The sequence below is a fragment of the Maniola jurtina genome, chromosome 25 (genome assembly GCF_905333055.1).
Source record: "Maniola jurtina chromosome 25, ilManJurt1.1, whole genome shotgun sequence".
Lineage (NCBI taxonomy): Eukaryota > Metazoa > Arthropoda > Insecta > Lepidoptera > Nymphalidae > Maniola > Maniola jurtina.
Window position 1 is genome coordinate 7,121,312 of NC_060053.1, and position 19,497 is coordinate 7,140,808.

The 19,497-nt window shown below is 36.5% G+C and overlaps 1 protein-coding gene across 5 annotated transcripts in view; it reads right to left on the reverse strand.

The window, feature by feature from the left end:
- LOC123877961 (nephrin) overlaps window positions 1-19,497 on the reverse strand; it is a 341,522-nt gene that overhangs the window by 73,389 nt on the left and 248,636 nt on the right. The window lies entirely within an intron of this gene.

Here is a 19,497-nt window from a genome sequence, read left to right on the forward strand (position 1 = left end):
CGAAGCCTCCCACCGAACACACAAGTAAGTCTGCATCTCAGCACTGGACCAGCGCCGCGTGGCGGATTATGGCCTAAACTCATCTATTCTGAGTGGAGACCCGTGCTCAGTAGTCCGCCGGTGATGGGTTGATCGATTCATCATCATCATCATCACCATCGACAACCCATCGTCAGTCCACTACAGAGCACAGGTCTCCTCAAAATGAGAAATGCTCGACAGTAGCCAATGTACCCCAATCTTAACTTTAAAGCAGAAGTTACAAGTGTAAATTAAAAATTTTCAACACCCCCGACAAATCATTTTCAAGTAAATAATTATGTATATCTAGGCAACGTCCATCTTGACAGCTTGACATTTGTCAATTGACACTTGAATATTATGAACCTAAGGGTTATCTAACCTTCTTTTCTACAAGAAAACTAGAAAAGAGCTGATAACTCTTAAACGGCTGAACCAATTTTTTTGGATTATAGCTAAGAACACTCTCGATCAAGCCACCTTTCAAACAAAAAAAAGTAAATTAAAATCGGTTCATTCGTTTAGGCGCTACGATGCCACAGACAGATACACAGATACACAGATACACAGATACACACGTCAAACTTATAACACCCCTCTTTTTGGGTCGGGGGTTAAAAATGGGTAGTTAAATGTTAAAACTAAGGAACAAAAGAAACCGCCTGAGCGACAAAGATAACAAACTGAAACGTTCTGCCGGCTGGGAGAAAACTTTGATTTATCCACGTCGGGTTTTGAAATCTTAATTACTTTCGTTAACTGAGAAAATGTTATAGTTCAAAAACTCGTGGCTGGTCCAAATGGACCATTTTCACTTCATGAATGAATCCATTTTGGTACCACACGCCATGCATCTTATTTCGAGAAATATTATATTAATTTTTTCTCTGTACTTTCTGTGGCACTAAATAAACGCGTTTTCTTTTAATTTTTTTTGACATTCTGGACTAAGAGTCAGCGCGTGTCAGACCTTAGTTCCGAAAAAAATCTTTCGCATTATAACCTATCACAACAATATGCCACAGACAGATACACAAATATACAGATACACAGATACACAGATTCACACGTCAAACTTATAACACCCCTCTTTTGGGTCGGGGGTTAAAAATGTTTCTGCTAATAAAGAATCTTGAATCTCGAACAAAAAAGAATTATCCAATTTGGTCCAGTCGTTCTCAAGTTATGGCGTGACCAAGGGAAATAGGGATTCATTTTTATACATAAGAGGGCTCTCTCCATCACTCGTTTCATACAATCGTAGTTCCAATTTCATTTGAATATTAAGCAACCAAAGTCCATGAAATTTTGCAGACATATTCTAGAAACTAATATCTATGTCTGTGGTTTTCCAGATTTTTGTTAAAATATTCAGTTACAAAGTTACGCGGTCTTAAAAATTTTCATACAAATCTTTGAGCCCCTGTAATTTTAAAACTACATATTTTTAGAAAAATCTAAAACACCACAGACACAGATATTAGTTTCTAGAATATGTCTGCAAAATTTCATGGACTTTGGTTGCTTAATATTTAAATGAAATTGGAACTACGATTGTATGAAACGAGTGACGGAGAGAGCCCTGTTAAGATAAAACGCAAGTGTCAGCGAATCCTCAAGTTTTTCATACTCTCAGATAGTTTACATAGTTTCGCAACGTTGTAATATTAAACGGTGGACGAGCAAGATCCTTACGATTCAGGAAAATAGTTTTCAAAATTAATTTTCTACTGCGTTTCTTTAGTAGCGTTGTATTTCTTTGTTTCCTTTTATAATAAAGTAAAAATTTAGTGCTAGTGCATTCTAAAGAACACAAGAACAAAGTGTCTTTCAGTGAAAACTAACTGTAAACTAAGTTAATGGACCGATTCTTAGATATAAGTACTTTTATAAGTTTAGGTTAATATAATTTACAAGTGTAAATTAAAAATTTATAACACCCTCGACAAGTGAAGGTTACAGTAATAACTAGAAAAGAGCTGATAACTTTCAAACGCCTGAACCGATTTTCTTGAATTATGGCTAAGAACACTCTCGATCAAGCCACCTTTCAAACAAAAAAAACTAAATTAAAATCGGTTCATTAGTTTAGGAGCTACGATGCCACAGACAGATACACAGATACACACATGCACACGTCAAACTTATAACACCCCTCTTTTTTTGGTCGGGGGTTAATAAAATTGCTTATTAGCTCTACTCGTAGGCTAGATTGCAATGTTAGTGAAATACTGTCGTCAGCACTTTATGATAAAAAATAATAGCTTATACCCGCGACTTCATCCGCGTGGACTACACAAATTTCAAACCCCTATTTTATCCACTTAGGGGTTGAATTTTCAAAAATCCTTTATTAGCGGATGTCTACGTCATAGTAGCTACGAGTATATGCATGCCTTTAAGAGGATACTTGTCAACAAGCCCCCGTCGATTTCCTACGTATGATATTATTGTTCTTATCTCTATCTGCCCTGGTTCGTGCATTCTCGGTTCCTAGATCGGTACATTTGTGATATCCAATTCAAATTGCTGTGATTGGCTGAATTTACCATGTTCTTGCTGCGACAGTGAGTTTGAGCCACTAGCGGAACAATGTTAGCCGGTCAGAAATGATTGCAATTAGTCAACCTGTTTGACGTCCGTGTTCTGTTTTCGATTACAAAAAAGCAAAAATTGTTGTTGCAATCATCAATTTTAGCAAATAGTGAAAGAGAGTCGGCCAATCAGAGGTCACAACTACCGCCACACTTTCTGTCAAACTTTGGCAGTAGGCCTGCCGAGTAATGAAAACAAATTTTTCATTCTGTCTAGGTGTAGGGTAGGTGTAGGGTTGCCACCTGCCTCTTTTAGATTTACAGGCTACCACCATCAAAAATACGGGGTTTAGATTTGTTTACGGGAGACATTGTTTCTTATATATTGTTGTATTATTGTATTGTTTATTATTGTATTTGAAGAAATAGGCGGTGGTTCTCTCTGAAAGCTTATTTAGGTATTTCAGTTTATTTGTATGTTTTGTATTTTTTCTCTGTATGTTGCCGGGTCTTGATCGGTGAACTGTGTTTGCAATGTGGTTTTAAATAAAAGATTATTTATTTATTTCAATAGCTTTTAAAAACTCTTCATTTTGTAAAACAAAATGCATGTTAACTTAAAATTACATTTAACTTGTAATTCCACCTTCAAAGTATCAATACCATGGCCGTAGCCAGGAATTGATTTCGGGAGAGGTTTTATCAGGGCCGGAACTGAATCCTGTCATGAGGAAAAATACGTTCGCTCAACTTTATGGGCTAATTACCTGGTTAGTTGAATTTCGCCTTTCAATTGGATAGTGGAATAAAATACAACAATGAAAAAGCGCAGCGCAGTGAGCGTAAGTGTTTTTGGTTCAATACAGAAAAAAATAAGTGAAAGGGAAACGAGTTTAGCCATAGCAAGATACTTCTTTACCAAAATTTTGATACTTACTATTCAGAGGTAACTTGCACCCCAGAAACGAACATAAGCTTTTTATCCCGAAAAATCCCCCACGGAATTTTTAAAAACCTAAATTCATGCAGACGAAATTGCGGGGCATACACCAAGTAATACAAATTCAAAACGCGAGTGAAGCGAGCGCGAAATGTTTGATATATTTCCAAAAAAAATTGGTAAGCAAATGCAAGAAATAGTGTAAGTATTATTTTAGGTTTAGGTTTTTGACGGTCTCCCAGACGCAGTGGCCATTTCTAAATTTCTGGTCTGGTGGGAGGCTTGGGTCATGGCTAGTTATTTGGTTAGTATGGCCCTACCGGCCAAGAAATGAGACTGCACTATTACCACTAGGAGAGATTAAAGTCAAGGGCTAACTTGTATAAAAAAAGGCTTAGATCCTAAAACCAACCTCCGCCTCTTTGGCTACGGCCATGATCAAAATCGAGTGGGTTTCGGCTACGCAGGTATTATTCTACGCATTGTCGCACAAGGAAAATATGTATTCTTTCTACTGGACATAACGTCAGCGTTTGGTTTCGCAAGCCAGCCCGGCTGAATTTGTAAAAAACCGGCCAAGTGCGAGTCAGACTCACGCACCGAGGGTTCCGTATTCGGGTATTTTTTTTCGACATTTTACACAAGAAATCAAAACTGTTATGCATTAAAAAAAATATGCATAAAAATAAATAAAAATCTGTCTTAGAATGTACTGGTAAAGTCCTTTCATATTTAATTTCATACTTAATTGACCCACTTGATTTAATATTTAGTTACTTTGAAAATTGAAAATACTAATATTTGTTCATGAACACATGACAGACGAAGAGACGGACAGACGGACAGATGGACAGACAGACAGACGGACAGACGGAAAGACAGACAGACGGACAGACAGACAGACAGCGAATTGATCCTATTTCCTTTTTGCTTTTGAGGTACGGAACCCTAAAAATATTTAGTTTTATTTGCCTCATATTTTATTTTCATAATTACGGGTTTCTGTATCCTGAAATACCAACCAGTAACCAGTAAAATACGGGGCCTCTGGCAACCCTACTCGGAAATCACTGTCACATTCAAGTTAATGTCAAATATTTTGTTTTCGATTACAGAAAGCTGCATCAATCATTATTAAAATATTTTATTTGTTGTGATTGGCTGAATTTTTGAGTTTCAGCCAATAAACAGACTGTTTGCCAATTAAACGTCATAACAATATAAATGCCAGAAAGTTTAACCAAATAAAACAAACTTAATGAGAACTTAGTGAGAATGCAAACGGCACACAATTTATAATACATATTATGTTAGTCGTATATAATAGATATTATAGTAGTCGTTCACTTTGGTAATAGTCAGATTGTCATCAGTAAAATTGATATTGGTTGATGTATCGTAAATTAGGTATTGTTTCGGTGACAAATATTTTTATAATCTATTTATCTTTGAACAGAATGGAATAGAATGAAATGGAATGGAATACAATGATTAATTTTTATTCCTGTAAACTTTTAGGTAAACTTCAAAGTGTTTTTGAATGGTCAGAAAAATTTACCACTGGTTCGGAATGCCGTTCCTACGTTTCTAGGGTTTCGTACCTCAAAACGAAAAACAGAACTCTTATAGGATCACTTTGTTGTCTATCTCTCTGTCTGTCGAGTGTGTCAAGAAAACCTCTAGGGTACTTCCCGTTGACTCAAAACCATGAAATTTGGCAGGTAACCTAACTGCGTAATTTTGGCTAGTTTTTTTAATCGATAAAGAAAGTTTGCGACATTGTTCAATAAAAAATTTGGATTCCAACTCCTCAATCCTGATGTTGCAGGGGACCTGACTACTAAAGCTAATGGGATTTAAAAAGTGTTGATTATTAATTGATATTGAAGGTATCTATACCAAGTAAATACTTTGTCGTTGACCTCAACCCTGATGCTGTAAGAAATTGCATTCCTAAATCCTGGTGATCCCTCGGGATTTGAAAAGGATCATCCGTTTAAATGTTCTTACGTGATACAGAAACAAGTTGCATCCCGGGGACGGGCTATTACGGAGAGGCAACTTTTGTTCTGGGAAATGAAAGGATCGGGATTTTCAAAAACCTAAATCCACGCGAGCAAAGCTGTGGGCATTAGCTAGTTGTAAATATATTTAAAAGCTACTATAAGATAATAAATAAGGTACTTATTTCCTTATATTTTTATTGTATGGCAGCGCGCGGTTTTAAATTATAAATTGCACGTCCTGTCCTTTTCTGTAATACATTTTTTTCTCAATATCTATCGCTTTATCTCATAGCAAGAGTCCGTAAGACATAATACAGTGAATATAGGCAAAATATACAATTTTTGCAGTTTCCACGTCAGTACCTGTCGAATTTTTCTAACAGTGTAAGCAGCAGAGTTGAGTTTACCATCAAGTGTTGATATGTGGGTGTTCCATAGAAGCTTTGCATCTAACGTTATACCGAGAAACACGGGGTTCTCCTTTATTTTCAACATATGATTATTAATCAATGAATTTATGTCATTTAAGGTCCTGGTATTGGGCAGTGTGAATTGAACACACTTAGATTTCTTTGCATTTGGAATTGATTTGGAAGTAAATTGTTAGCAATAAATCAGAGAGTGACCTGTGATATGGCATTACATATAGTATACATTGTCAAAAATTATAATATTAAAGCTGTGCGTATTGCGTGAGGAATTGCGTATTGCGTGAGGAATAGGTGCAACTTGCAGGGTTTGATGCATGCGCTATTGCCAGCAAACATGAGACATATTTTTATCTACAGGCAACGTCTGAGTAGGTAACGCATACGTCTAACGCAAGTTGAAATGTACCAGTGTATTTAGTTAGACCTATCGACAAGTTTAGAGTCGGGTGTAGTTTAAATGTGGCCCGTGTGTTTAGACCAGTTTAGACTGTCAGTTCCGCCCCCCGTCAGCGTCGGGGGTTGGTCGTCCCCCGCACCTCACCACCCCTCTTGCAGAAATCGAGACAGCACGAAATTTTCAAGATTTCTGGGTGTAATTTCTGGTTTTCGTAGTTCCAACATAATTATAACAATATAAAATATATAACGATAATTTTTTTACTGCATGATATTCATTAAATTTTCTAGGTCTGTGGTTTTTCCCAATTTCATTAAATTGCTTCGTTGTCTAGAAAAACGAGCACAAAGTTGGGCCTTTTTTTAAAGAAAAATACAAATCTTTGAACCCCTGTAATTTTAAAACTACATATTTTTAAAAAAATCTAAAACACCACAGACACAGATATTAGTTTCTAGACTATGTCTGCAAAATTTCATGGACTTTGGTTGCTTAATATTCAAATGAAATGGGAACTACGATTGTATGGAGTAAGTGACGGAGAGAGCTCTGTTAAGCCTGATCCATCCAGTAGTTCGAGTTGTTCGTTGCTAGATCAGTCAGTCAGTCAGTCACCTTTTCCTTTTTAACCCCCGGCCCAAAAAGAGGGGTGTTATAAGTTTGACGTTTGTATCTGTGTATCTGTCTGTGGCATCGTAGCGCCTAAACGAATGAACCGATTTTAATTTACTTTTTTTTGTTTGAAAGGTGGCTTGATCGAGAGTGTTCTTATCTATAATCCAAAAAAATTGGTTCAGCCGTTTAAGAGTTATCAGCTCTTTTCTAGTTTTCTTGTAGAAAAGAAGGTTAGATAACCGTTAGGTTCATAATATTATGTCAATTGACAAATGTCAAGCTGTCAAGATGGACGTTGCCTTGATACATAATTATATTTATTTGAAAATTTGAAAATGATGTTTTGGAAAACTCAGATGCTTTGGATCGTAGGCGCGGAATAGTCCAAGAAAATCGGTTCAGCCGTTTGAAAGTTATCAGCTCTTTTCTAGTTACTGTAACCTTCACTTGTCGGGGGTGTTATAAATTTTTAATTTACACTTGTATATTTTCAAAATTTAGTTTTCACCCTAATGACGCAAACAAAACCTCTTACATGAAACATCGAATACACAGAACACGTATCTCATTACGAATGCTTTCATTGCATGAAACATTGATACCTCGTTCTTTGCACCCTTGTTTGCACCCTAATGGATACGAAATAAGGGCGTATTTCCTGTACACGCAACAGTTAAAGACAGGAGTCAAAACAGTAATTGGTCTAATGATTTTACCAATCAAGAGTTGCGTTCATGTGAGTAATTACACTTAGTGCAAGTTACGAGCGGAAGCGAGAGCGGTAAGCGATTAAATAAAATCTAAAGTTAAAGTAAAATAAAGTCTAAAATATTAGCTGAAGTGGCAATGGGCTGGGCATATAGTTAGAAAAACATAGACTTGGGGTCGCAAGGTATTAGAAAGGCGACCATAAATACCAACCAGAAATCGCAACGTTGGAAGAAAATTATATGGAATTTCCATTTATATATGGAAATTGTATGAAGCTGAATAAGTCGCGAATAGCTTATTTTTTCAAAACTGACTGACCAGCCCCATGTTTGCTCGTCTGTAGTTTATTTTAAATTATTTAGTCAAAATCAAAATCATTTATTCAAAGTAGGTACTTATAGTACACCTTTTGTTTGTCAGATTTGTTAGATTTGAATGATATTATAGTGGTGATAATTAATTACGTACACCTATAACCAAAGCTACGAGGGTTCCAAACGCGCACAAGTCTGAGAAGAGCCCACAACAAACTTAGTCGGCAGTGGGTGGTTTATTCTTGAAAAATCTTAATTTCATTGACAGTTAATCAGTTTCTCCTTTTATATAATAAGTAGGTTTGTACAGATTACAAACGCGATTGAATATGTAAAAGAATTTAATTAAATAATATAAAAAGTATTATGGCAAGTGAAGTAGAAAAATATGTCGGTATAAAATGGGCCATTTTGAAATTTTCCCACGGCGAAGGGTCAAGCGCCCAGCGACCGGAACGATAAAATATATCTTTCCTTGTGATGAGAGAAGGGTGAATATAAATTACTTACGACTTTTTTCAAGCTTAGTTCTATCACTATATAATATAAACACTATAATCACACTAATATTATAAAGGCGAAAGTTTGTATGTGTGTGTGTGTGTGTGTGTGTGTGTGTGTGTGTGTGTGTGTGTATGTTTGTTACTCCTTCACGCAAAAACCACTGGACGGATTTGGCTGAAATTTAGAATGGAGATAGATAATATCCTGGATTAGCACATAGGCTACTTTTTATCCCGGAAAATCAAAGAGTTCCCACGGGATTTCGAAAAACCTAAATCCACGCGGGCGAAGTCGCGGGCATCGGCTAGTATTATAAATGCGAAAGTTTGTGTGGATGTGTGTGTGTATGTTTGTTACTCTTTTACGCAAAAACTGCTGGACGGATTTGGTTGAAATTTGGAATGGAGATAGATTATACCCTAGATTAACACATAGGCTACTTTTTATCCCGGAAAATCAATGAGTTTTAAAAAACCTATATCCACACGAACGAAGTCGCGGGCATCAGCTAGTATAACCTAAACAAGACTTCTTCTTCCTCTTTTTAGGGTTCCGTACGGCGTACCTCAAAAGGAAAAACAGAACCCTTATAAGATCACTTTTTGTGTTTGGTGGCAAGGCAAGACTTCATAATAGACTGGTATCACTCGCCGAGTGGCAATGACAGCGTTTCCAGAGCCAAATATGGCGGTTTTGCTTGTTTCAAAACAATAGTCCTTAAGGCAATAAGGCCGCCTATGCACACAATTGTTTTTTCTGTTTTCTTCTTTCTGTGTTGTGTTCCTTTACATGTGTTTATGTGTGCAATAAAGTGTTCTATCTATCTATCCTTTTTTTTAAAACAACTTTTAAACCCCTGTTCGCACATGACTTAAATAAATATATGCGAAATTAAAATTTAAGAATGGTTATTTGTTCAAAAAGATAGCAAAGTTCATTTTTGTTGCGAGTGCCTAGGTGCCCCGAGCGGGCGAAGGATTCTATAATAGAAGCAAAAACGACTTTTACTCTGGTTTTGGGCAGCAAACGTGCCCTTTTTGGGCTAGAGATGTGAAAAAGATTTTTTTACGCATACGTGGTTCAGACGTGCGAGTGACACAAAATAGCTCATTTTCCGGCATGCTCCTCTGGCATGCAAAAAGCTATTATGTCGAAGACGTCCGCTAAGAAATGATTAAAAAAAGAAAGGATTTTTAAAAATTCAACCCCTCAAAGCCTTCACTTCAGTGAGGGCTAGATATATTTTCGGACATTTCTAGTAAAACATTTCGTTCTAAGGCCAGAGGTCGTCGCCAGCCATCAGTCACAGCTCCTATAAAGGGTCCCAGAGATTGGATCTGGGAAAACGCCTCGAGACGCCCGGAAATGGGAATTTTAACAAGAAAAGATGGCTCCACTCATCTTGTGAGCTTCCGATAGCTATTTATTACCCGACTGCGCAAAGATGGGTTATGACTGAGTCTAGAAATTTCGAAAAATCCGTTAATTCCAAAAAAACAACCTTTAAGAAACAATTTTTGAAAATTCAACACCTAAAGGGTTAAAAATGGTTTGAAGTTTGTGTAGTCCATGCCGACGAAGTCGCGGGCATAAGATAGTATTATACGAGTATAAAGATTTAAAAAGAGACCAGCTGACGGCCGCGACTTCGTCCGCGTGGATATAGATTTTTTCAAAATCCCCTGGGAACTCTTTAATTTTCCGGGATAAAAAGTAGCCCATGTGTTAGTCCAGGATATTATCTATCTCTATTCCCAGCCAAATCCGTCTTATAGTTTTTGCGTAAAGGAGTAACAAACACACACACAAACACACATACACACAAACTTTCACCTTTATAATATTAGTGTGAAAGTGTGAATAGTATAATCTATCTCTATTTCACATTCCAGCCAAATCCGTCCAGTAGTTTTGGCGTGAAAGAGTAACAAACATACATACACACAAACTTTCGCCTTTATAAATAAAAAGATTTAAAAAGAGATGAGGATCTAGGTCATGCCGATAGAACGCTTAAAACATAATATTTAAAACATTACTCCCAAAGGCCAAAGTATATCACATAAGCGATGTACATCTTGGGACTTTCGGGGACTTTGCCAAAATACCCAGATTCGCTAACGATGTATTTATAACTCCACTGTTTAGAAAGTATACAGTTGGTTTCAGTAGATAAGCTCTATATGTTTTTGATAGCTTTGTATCTTGTATTGATTGTATTTGATAGCTTTTTTCTCTCTCTCGTCTGGCTTTACGAAGATTAGCCAATGTCAAGTTTGTAGTTATTTGTAACAAGTTAGTTAAACTATACAAGTATGGACCCCGTCTGTGCCGGCGCTCGCCGACACACGCACGGCACCCCCTTAGAGCGCTTTCCAGTCAGTTTTAACAAAAAAAAAAAAAAACACTCCAAAAGACAGAGCACGCCCGCCAGCTAACACCAACACAGACGAAGTCCTCATTTGATAGCTTTGTTTTAGGCTTATTCCGTGCGTCGAAATATCGATATCTCAAAATCGTCGTGTGGATCGTGGTACGTACCCGTTATTTACATTATGATAGGGTTAATGTCTGTCTGTGTATGCCTTCTATTCAGGAGGTCAAGAGTTTGATACCAGGTACGCACTTCCGGAGTTATGTGCGTTTTAAGTAATCCTTACTAATAATATAAATGCGAAAGTGTGTCTGTCTGTCTGTCTGCTAGCTTTTCACGGCCACATTGCAACTTTTTATCCTGGAAAATAAACATTCCCAGGGGATTTTTAAAAAATCTAAATCCACGCGGTATAAGTCATGGACAACATTTGGTTAATATACAGTGGTGCCTTCTGGTGAAAACATAAACCTATTCATGTGCATACATCCATTGAAGTACACCAACTGTATGATTACTAAACAGTGATAATTCGGTACCACGAGGAGTTTTATCGTTTTTTTTCTCATCTCTACAATGGATTTGAATGATGGCAATATAATAGCGTTCAACTCAGTTGATTGATAATGCTTTAACTTTTTTCGGACAACCCATTGAGAATCGGCGGAATGAAAAATTGGTGGCGTTAAAAATACATAGCGAATTTTTTGTCGCGAAAATCATCGGGAAAACGAGAAAACTTTAAGCGCAAACAAACGACACTTGCAGCTCAGTTTTAATTTTTTTTATTTTTTACAAGAGGATGCCCGCGACTTCGTCCGCGTGGATTTAGGTTTTTAAAGATCCCTTGGGAACTGTTTGATTTTCCGGGATAAAATGCCTATGTCAATTACAGGGACGCAAGCTACCTCGATACCAAATTTCGTCAGAATCGGTTAAACTGTTGGGCCGTGAAAAGGTAACAGACAGACAGACAGACAGCCACACTTTCGCATTTATAATAGATATTAGTATGGATGTTGCCAAGATATTTAAGAGGAATGTTGGACTTGCATACGAAGGGTTCCGTACCATTGTACAAGATATAACACCTATGTACCTATTTTTTTTTTTATTTGCATGGAAGCCATTTTGAAAATTGTTATTATCTGTTGTAATAGCAGCAAATTCAAACATAGCATAGACATAGGTGAAAATTTCAACTTTCTACCTATGACGGTTCATGCGATACAGTGCGCTGACAGACGGACGGACAAATAAACGGATGACAGCGGAGGCTTAGTAATAAGGTCCCGTTGGCATTTTATGGGTTCAAACCCAAAAAAAAGGCTCATATGCACGTGAAATCGAAACTGCAATGTGGTAGGTATATTTACTTTTATCTCGAACAGAATTCTGAAGATGTACCTACTGCGCTGTGCTGCTTTTACTTAATTCTAACCCTAAAATATTCTTTATGTCGTCGACATTCCATCTACACGCATGAGACGTTTAGCGTCATCATTCCTCATAGTACATATGGCTAAGGTTCGGAATACTCTTCCGCGACTACCAGTTACCTACAATCCGGGTATCTTCTATTGGCGTCACTCAGAAAAGCAGGTATTATTTAATTATTTTTATCGAATTATTGGAATGTCCTCTCCAAAACCAACACAAAAAAAACACAAGTTTAATGTGCAAGGTTATCCGAGAGTTTTAATCTAAACAAACTAATGCCAAAATAAATAATTTAATTAGAGCGTGATTGCTATCACAACATCTAATTATCCAGTTCACAACCCAAATACCGAAAATATGCGATATCGCTCCGAATCTCAGAAGGAGACTGAACTAAAACCTTCAAAACACCCGTATTTATGCAAGTTCAATCTTGTTGGCCTCCTAGCAACAGATTGTATGACATCGAATGAGCGAAATATCGATTTTATCAAACTACCTGCATTAGATAAATTAATAATTTTATATTATTTTTGACAACTCAAATCAATTTTTAAAAATAACCTTACAGTTCGGCCGTCCTGAATTTAACACGTCCTCGTGTTTCTAATTAATCTTGTCATGTCAGTCGCGGGCTTCCTTGCCCTAAGTCAAATCCAAATCATGGGCTATCCTGCCCTCCGTCAAATCATTAAAACCTACCCTTGAACTGCCGAACTCTCAGTATTAATATCCAGTCAACAATAAATCCAAACGACTAACTTCTCATTCGATGTATACAAAATCTGAACCACTTATTGCAAATTACTTTCCACTACACAAAAGACTAAATTCTTTAAAAAAAAACTTAAAATTTTAATCACCAAATCAAACTCAATAAAAATTTTAATCAAATGTGGGTTGTTTACAAAAAGATACCAAAGCAAAATTAAGGCAACGTGAGACACATCCCGCTTCTGAATTATTGGCGTCACTCAGAAAAGCAGGTATTATTTAATTATTTTTATCGAATTATTGGAATGTCCTCTCCAAAACCAACACAAAAAAAACACAAGTTTAATGTGCAAGGTTATCCGAGAGTTTTAATCTAAACAAACTAATGCCAAAATAAATAATTTAATAAGAGCGTGATTGCTATCACAACATCTAATTATCCAGTTCACAACCCAAATACCGAAAATATGCGATATCGCTCCGAATCTCAGAAGGAGACTGAACTAAAACCTTCAAAACACCCGTATTTATGCAAGTTCAATCTTGTTGGCCTCCTAGCAACAGATTGTATGACATCGAATGAGCGAAATATCGATTTTATCAAACTACCTGCATTAGATAAATTAATAATTTTATATTATTTTTGACAACTCAAATCAATTTTTAAAAATAACCTTACAGTTCAAAACAAGAGTGAATAGGCATCTTCTAGGTAAACGCGTCCCATCATCACTTTCCATCAGGTGTGATTGTGGTCAAGCGCTTGCCTATAATGAAAAAAAACCCTATCACACGCTTTAATACTCGTCTTGAAAAACACAGAACAGAAAATAGCAAAGTAAACAAATAAATATAGAAATAGATTTAGAATGATGATGATAACGAAGATTATGTAAATGATAAAAAAGTATGGATTTGATTCGCTCCAGCAATGCGCGGGGCTGCAATTGCTTGTATATAGTATGCAATATTATAGTAAATTGAATTGAATACTTGAAAAGGGCAACCGCCGAGTTTCTTGCTGGTTCTTCTCGGTAGGAACGGCATTCCGAACCAGTGATAAATTATTTTCACGATTCAAAAGCACTTGTAAAAGTCTACTTGAATAAAAATCTATTCTATTCTATTCTATAGATAGACGATTCGGAATATACAGCGAATAGGGTCTGGCTATTTTAGGAAAACTGGGATATGCCTAGAAAAATGACGACTAGATGAAATCTCGGTGAAAAGCTATACCGGCGATATGTTAACGAGAAAACTTTACGAATGTGTCCATAGTACAAAAGCCCAATTACCGGCTGAAATTTCAATTTGAATTTCAAAGCGACAATTTCGGAATTTTGTAAGAGAATTGGAATAAAAAATGGCGAAAGAACGTAAAGGAACGTAATCACGACATGCTAAGTAGGGCGTTGGTTCTGTATAAAGCTTTTTGAACAATCGCTACGCTAGTTTTTATTTAACTTAGGTCGCGTTCAAATTGCCGGAAGGTTTTAATCCGACACTCCTGTCCAGAGTTTTTTTTTCGTTGCTATGTCCGGAGGTTTTTAGGGTTCCGTATTACTAAGCCTCCGCTTTATTTATTTTATGGAAACATCACACTATCACACTATAATATTATAAAGGCGAAAATTTGTATGTGTGTGTGTGTGTGTATGTGTGTGTGTATGTTTGTTACTCCTTCACGCAAAAACTACTGGACGGATTGGGCTGAAATTTAGAATGGAGATAGATTATACTCTGGATTAGCACATAAGCTACTTTTTATTCCGGAAAATCAAAGAATTCCCACGGGATTTTTAAAAAACTACATCCACGCGAACGAAGTCGCGGGCATCAGCTAGTACAGTATAAAACTTAAATGATAGGTAATACATGTATTAAAACATTTGAAACTTAACAAAAATTGTCTGCAATGACGGATTTACACTTATCACATAATTATATGCCTACAACTTAATACTTGGGTTTAGCACGCCTACCATTACGAAAACGAAAAAAAATAATAATATCCCGACATAGATTTATATATAGTATTAGTATCCCGAAAACTGAAAGTGAAATGAATAAAGATAAAGAGAAAGTGAAGTGAACAAAGATTTGTTTAAATCTAAAACAACTTGGAAAAATCCGAATAAAATATGTTAGTTGCAATAAAAGCTTACAATTGAAAATATTGATATAATAATGGTACATATACACATTTCATATTAACAAATCCTTGCACTTCCCGTTAAGTCCGCAAGTTATTACAAAAGGTTCCTTTATATGAGAACACAATAGAAAACTCGTATCTAATAAATAAGGATGTTTCACATAAACAACAGTCGCCGGACTGTCTTAACCAGTGTATACGCGGCTTAATAAAGCGCAGTGTATAAAATATAACGCAAACGCGTTGCACTGGATGCATGTGTGGTACAAGAATATACTTTGTTCTAACATATATATTTAATACCCGGCTGAGTTTATTGTGGGCTCTTCTCAGTCTTGGGCGCGTTTGGAACCCTCGTAGCTTTAGTTTTAAGTTATGTAATTAATTATCACCACTATATCGAACAAATTTAACAATTTCGACCATCAAAAGGAATACAATTGTACCTATTTTGAATAAATGATTTTGACTTTGAATATTTCAGAAATCATCATAATATTTTTGATTCAAAATCATCGTATTAATCGCGGTGAGTACCTGTTATTTACATCCATACCTATATTATAAATACGAAAGTGTGTCTGTCTGTCTGTCTATCTGTCCTGACTGACCTGCCCGGTCAGCTAGTTAGTTATTATATTTTAAATGAGCCTCGATAGCTCAACTGTTCAGGAGCGGACTGAATTCCGAAAGGTCGGCGGTTCAAATCCCACCCGATGCACTATTGTCGTACCCACTCCTGGCACAAGCTTTACGCTTAATTGGAGGGGAAAGGGGAGTATTAGTCATGATTAGCATGGCTAAAATTCTTTTAAAAAAAATGCATGATAAGTTTCTCGCCTATTACGCCGCCACCGCCTATGCCCTGGCACCTCATTACAAATTTCTCTCTAAATTTTCTGAGGCGTTATTTATTACTTAATCTCGACTTCCAGAGAATGTTTTTAAGAATAAACTGTCTGTGATATAACGCTTTGAGGAATGGGGTAATGTCCCCCATTTCAGGGGCACTAAGAAGGAAGGGTGAATGTATTCATGAGTTTAAATGCGTCTATTCGTTATCTGACCCATTTACCCCAAGCTGTAGTTGTAATAGGCTACATCACGTCCCATTCAGACTTATCATAGTCGGGGTAAAAATCTATTTTCTCTTCTTCTTTATTAATAGATATTTTTTATTACCTGTGATGACACAAGTTTATAGATCATAAGCCTTCAACTAATAAAGACCTATCAAATAGCTGTCTTCGTCAATTAATCCACCAACCAAAGAAATATATTTCATACTAGCGACCCGCCCCGGCTTCGCACGGGTGGACATTTATTTTTTCTATTTTCCGGGATAAAATATAGCCTATACGGATTCGGAAGAATCCCTCTAAGTAATGGTAAAAGAAATTTTGAAATCGGTCCTGTAGTTTTTGAGCCTATTCAATACAAACATACAAAAATACAAAGGTTTCCTCTTTATAATATTAGTATAGACTAGAGGATGCCCGCGACTTCGTCCGCATGGATTTAGATTTTTGATAGATCCCGTGGGACCTGTTTGATTTTCCGGGATAAAAAGTTCCCTATTTCGATTACAGGGACGTAAGCTACTTCGGTACCAAATTTCATACAAATTGGTTAAGTGGATGGGTCTTTAGGAATCCCGCGGGAACTCTTTGATTTTCCGGGATAAAGAGTAGCCTATGTCCGTCCCCGGGACATAAGCTAACCCTGTACCAAATTTCGCCAGAATCGGTTACACTGTCGGGCCGTGAAAAGGTAACAGACAGACAGACAGACAGATAGACAGACAGACAGACACACTTTCGCATTTATAATATTATAAGTAAATAAGTAATAAGTAATAATAAGTATATAAGTATGGATGTTTCTATGTTAGCATATAAGCATAGAAATAAATTTCATATATTTCTTAATGCAAAACTATGAACTTTAGCCTTTTGTCGTGGTTTAACGAAATATAATGTTAATAACGGTTATTTACATGATAACATGATTGAATGTGTGGTATTACGATTTTAATCATTGATTTTTAATCATTAAAGAGTAACTTTTGGCCAAGACTAGTAATACTTACTGGTACAATGTCTTACAAGAAGCCGTTCAGTAAAACATGAGAGCAATCAAATTGAAAGCAGAATTAATTGCTAAGATCCCAAAGTTCCCGGGAACGATCCCGCTGTTAAACTTTCGACCTAAGAGTGGCGCAGCTCACTTGTCTTTAGTTCAATTTTATCCTAGCGTAGTAACAAAGGGTTCCGTAGCCGAAGAGTGCCAACGGAACCCTATTACTAAGCCTCCATTGTCCATCCGTTCGTCCGTCTGTCTGTCTGTCTGTCTGTCTGTCTGTCTGTCTGTCTGTCAGTCGTGTCTCGTGAATAGGTAGAGTTGAAATTTTCACAGAATTTGACTGTATTTCCATTGCCATAACAAATTAAAAATGTAAATTAGAAAAATTATTAAAAGTTACATAATATTGGAAATCCTTCAAGTGCGAGTCAGACTTGCATTTGACCAGTTTTTATTACTTTAGCTTTAAGTTACACGGTGTCTATTTTTCATTCGAATAATAGAATAAATGTCGCAAATTATTATTCCCATTCAAAATTATAACTAAGTATGCCCATTCTATTTGTTCCATATTAGGTACTTGATGTATCTTAAAAATGAAATGAAAATGAACAAGCGTAAATTAAAAATTTATAACAGCCCCGACAAGTGAAGGTTACAGTAACTGGAAAAGAGCTGATAACTTTCAAACGGCTGAACCGATTTTCTTGGATTATATCTAAGAACACTCTCGATTAAGCCACCTTTCAAGCAAAAAGAACGAAATTAAAATCGATTCATTAGTTTAGGAGCTACGATGCCACAGACAGATACACAGATACACACGTCAAACTTATTTGTATAGCACCCCCCTTTTTGGGTTGGGGGTTAAAAATGGTAAACCTAAGTAAAACAGACTTCATACAAATCACTTTAAAAATATGTGTTAACACGTCGGAAAAATCTGGAAGGCTTCTTTCTATTCGAAGTGCTCTTGAATCTCGAGATGACTTTTAAAAGAAAAGTGTCTTAAAAGTCCGCTTAAGCTCTTTTTAGTCTGGCCAAACAAATCCCCGCCACATTTTGAAGTAATTCATCTTTATAACCATCGAGATTTATGAGTGAACTTCAAAAAGTTCCAGATAAAACTTCAACTTGCATGAAATATTAAAGTCCGTAGCTTGGGGTTTGTGGGTTTTCATTCGACTACGCCAAAAAGTGAGTTTTAAGTAATTAAATTTCACCTTGCTTTAAGGCCTCGTTCGCACGAGAGCTTTTTTAACGTCCGTTAAAAAAGCATTCAAATAGAACAAATGCATTCCCAAGTATCTGTTCACACGTCAACGCTTTTTTAACGCGCACTTTGTATTTTCAGCGCAACGCCGGGTTTTGATGCAACGCTTTTTTAACGCTCGTGCGAATTAGGGCTAACGGTGAAGGAAAATTTCGTGAGGAAACCTGCATGCCTGAGTGTTTTTTAATTTTCTCCAATGTATATGAAGTCTGTCAAAATAAGACAATCGAATAAGGTCAAAATTACACCAAGACTTACACTAAGTGTTCTTTATTAAATACTAGCCGATGCCCGAAACTGCGTCCGCGTGAATTTACGTTTTTCAAAATCCCGCGGGAACTCTTTGATTTTCCGGGATGAAAAGTAGCCTATTTAACTTTTATTTGAATAAAAATATATATTCTATACTATGTCCGTCCCCGGGATGTAAACTAACTCTGTACCAAATTTCATCAAAACTTTGGGCCCGTGAAACGCCAACAGATAGATAGACAGATAGACAGACGGACAGACAGACACAATTTCGCATTTATAATATTAGTATGGATTATTAAACATTACTATTAATAGACTTAGGTATATTCTTATGTTATGAACTTTTTTACGGAAGAAATCATCACAAAAGTTAACAAAACACCAAAAGAAAAGAAACCACCCCATAGAGGAATGAATAAAAAGATTTTTTCCCAAGGATAATACCGTCTCAGAAATTCGGGGCTTAGCCCGGGAATCAAACTTTGACCCGGCCGTAATCCAGATATCATTTATCATGTTCTCAGGCTTTTTGTGACCAATGGTGGCGACACATTTGACGGATTACCGCGGTAATCATCGATTGCTTTAACGAATAATAAATTGTTGGTATTAGCAAAATATATTCGGATACATCACAATTAATATTATTATCTAATGGGGGTGTTCCATTATCAATAGCGTATCATAGTGCTGGGTATCACAGTTTTTCAGGAACATCCGAATACATT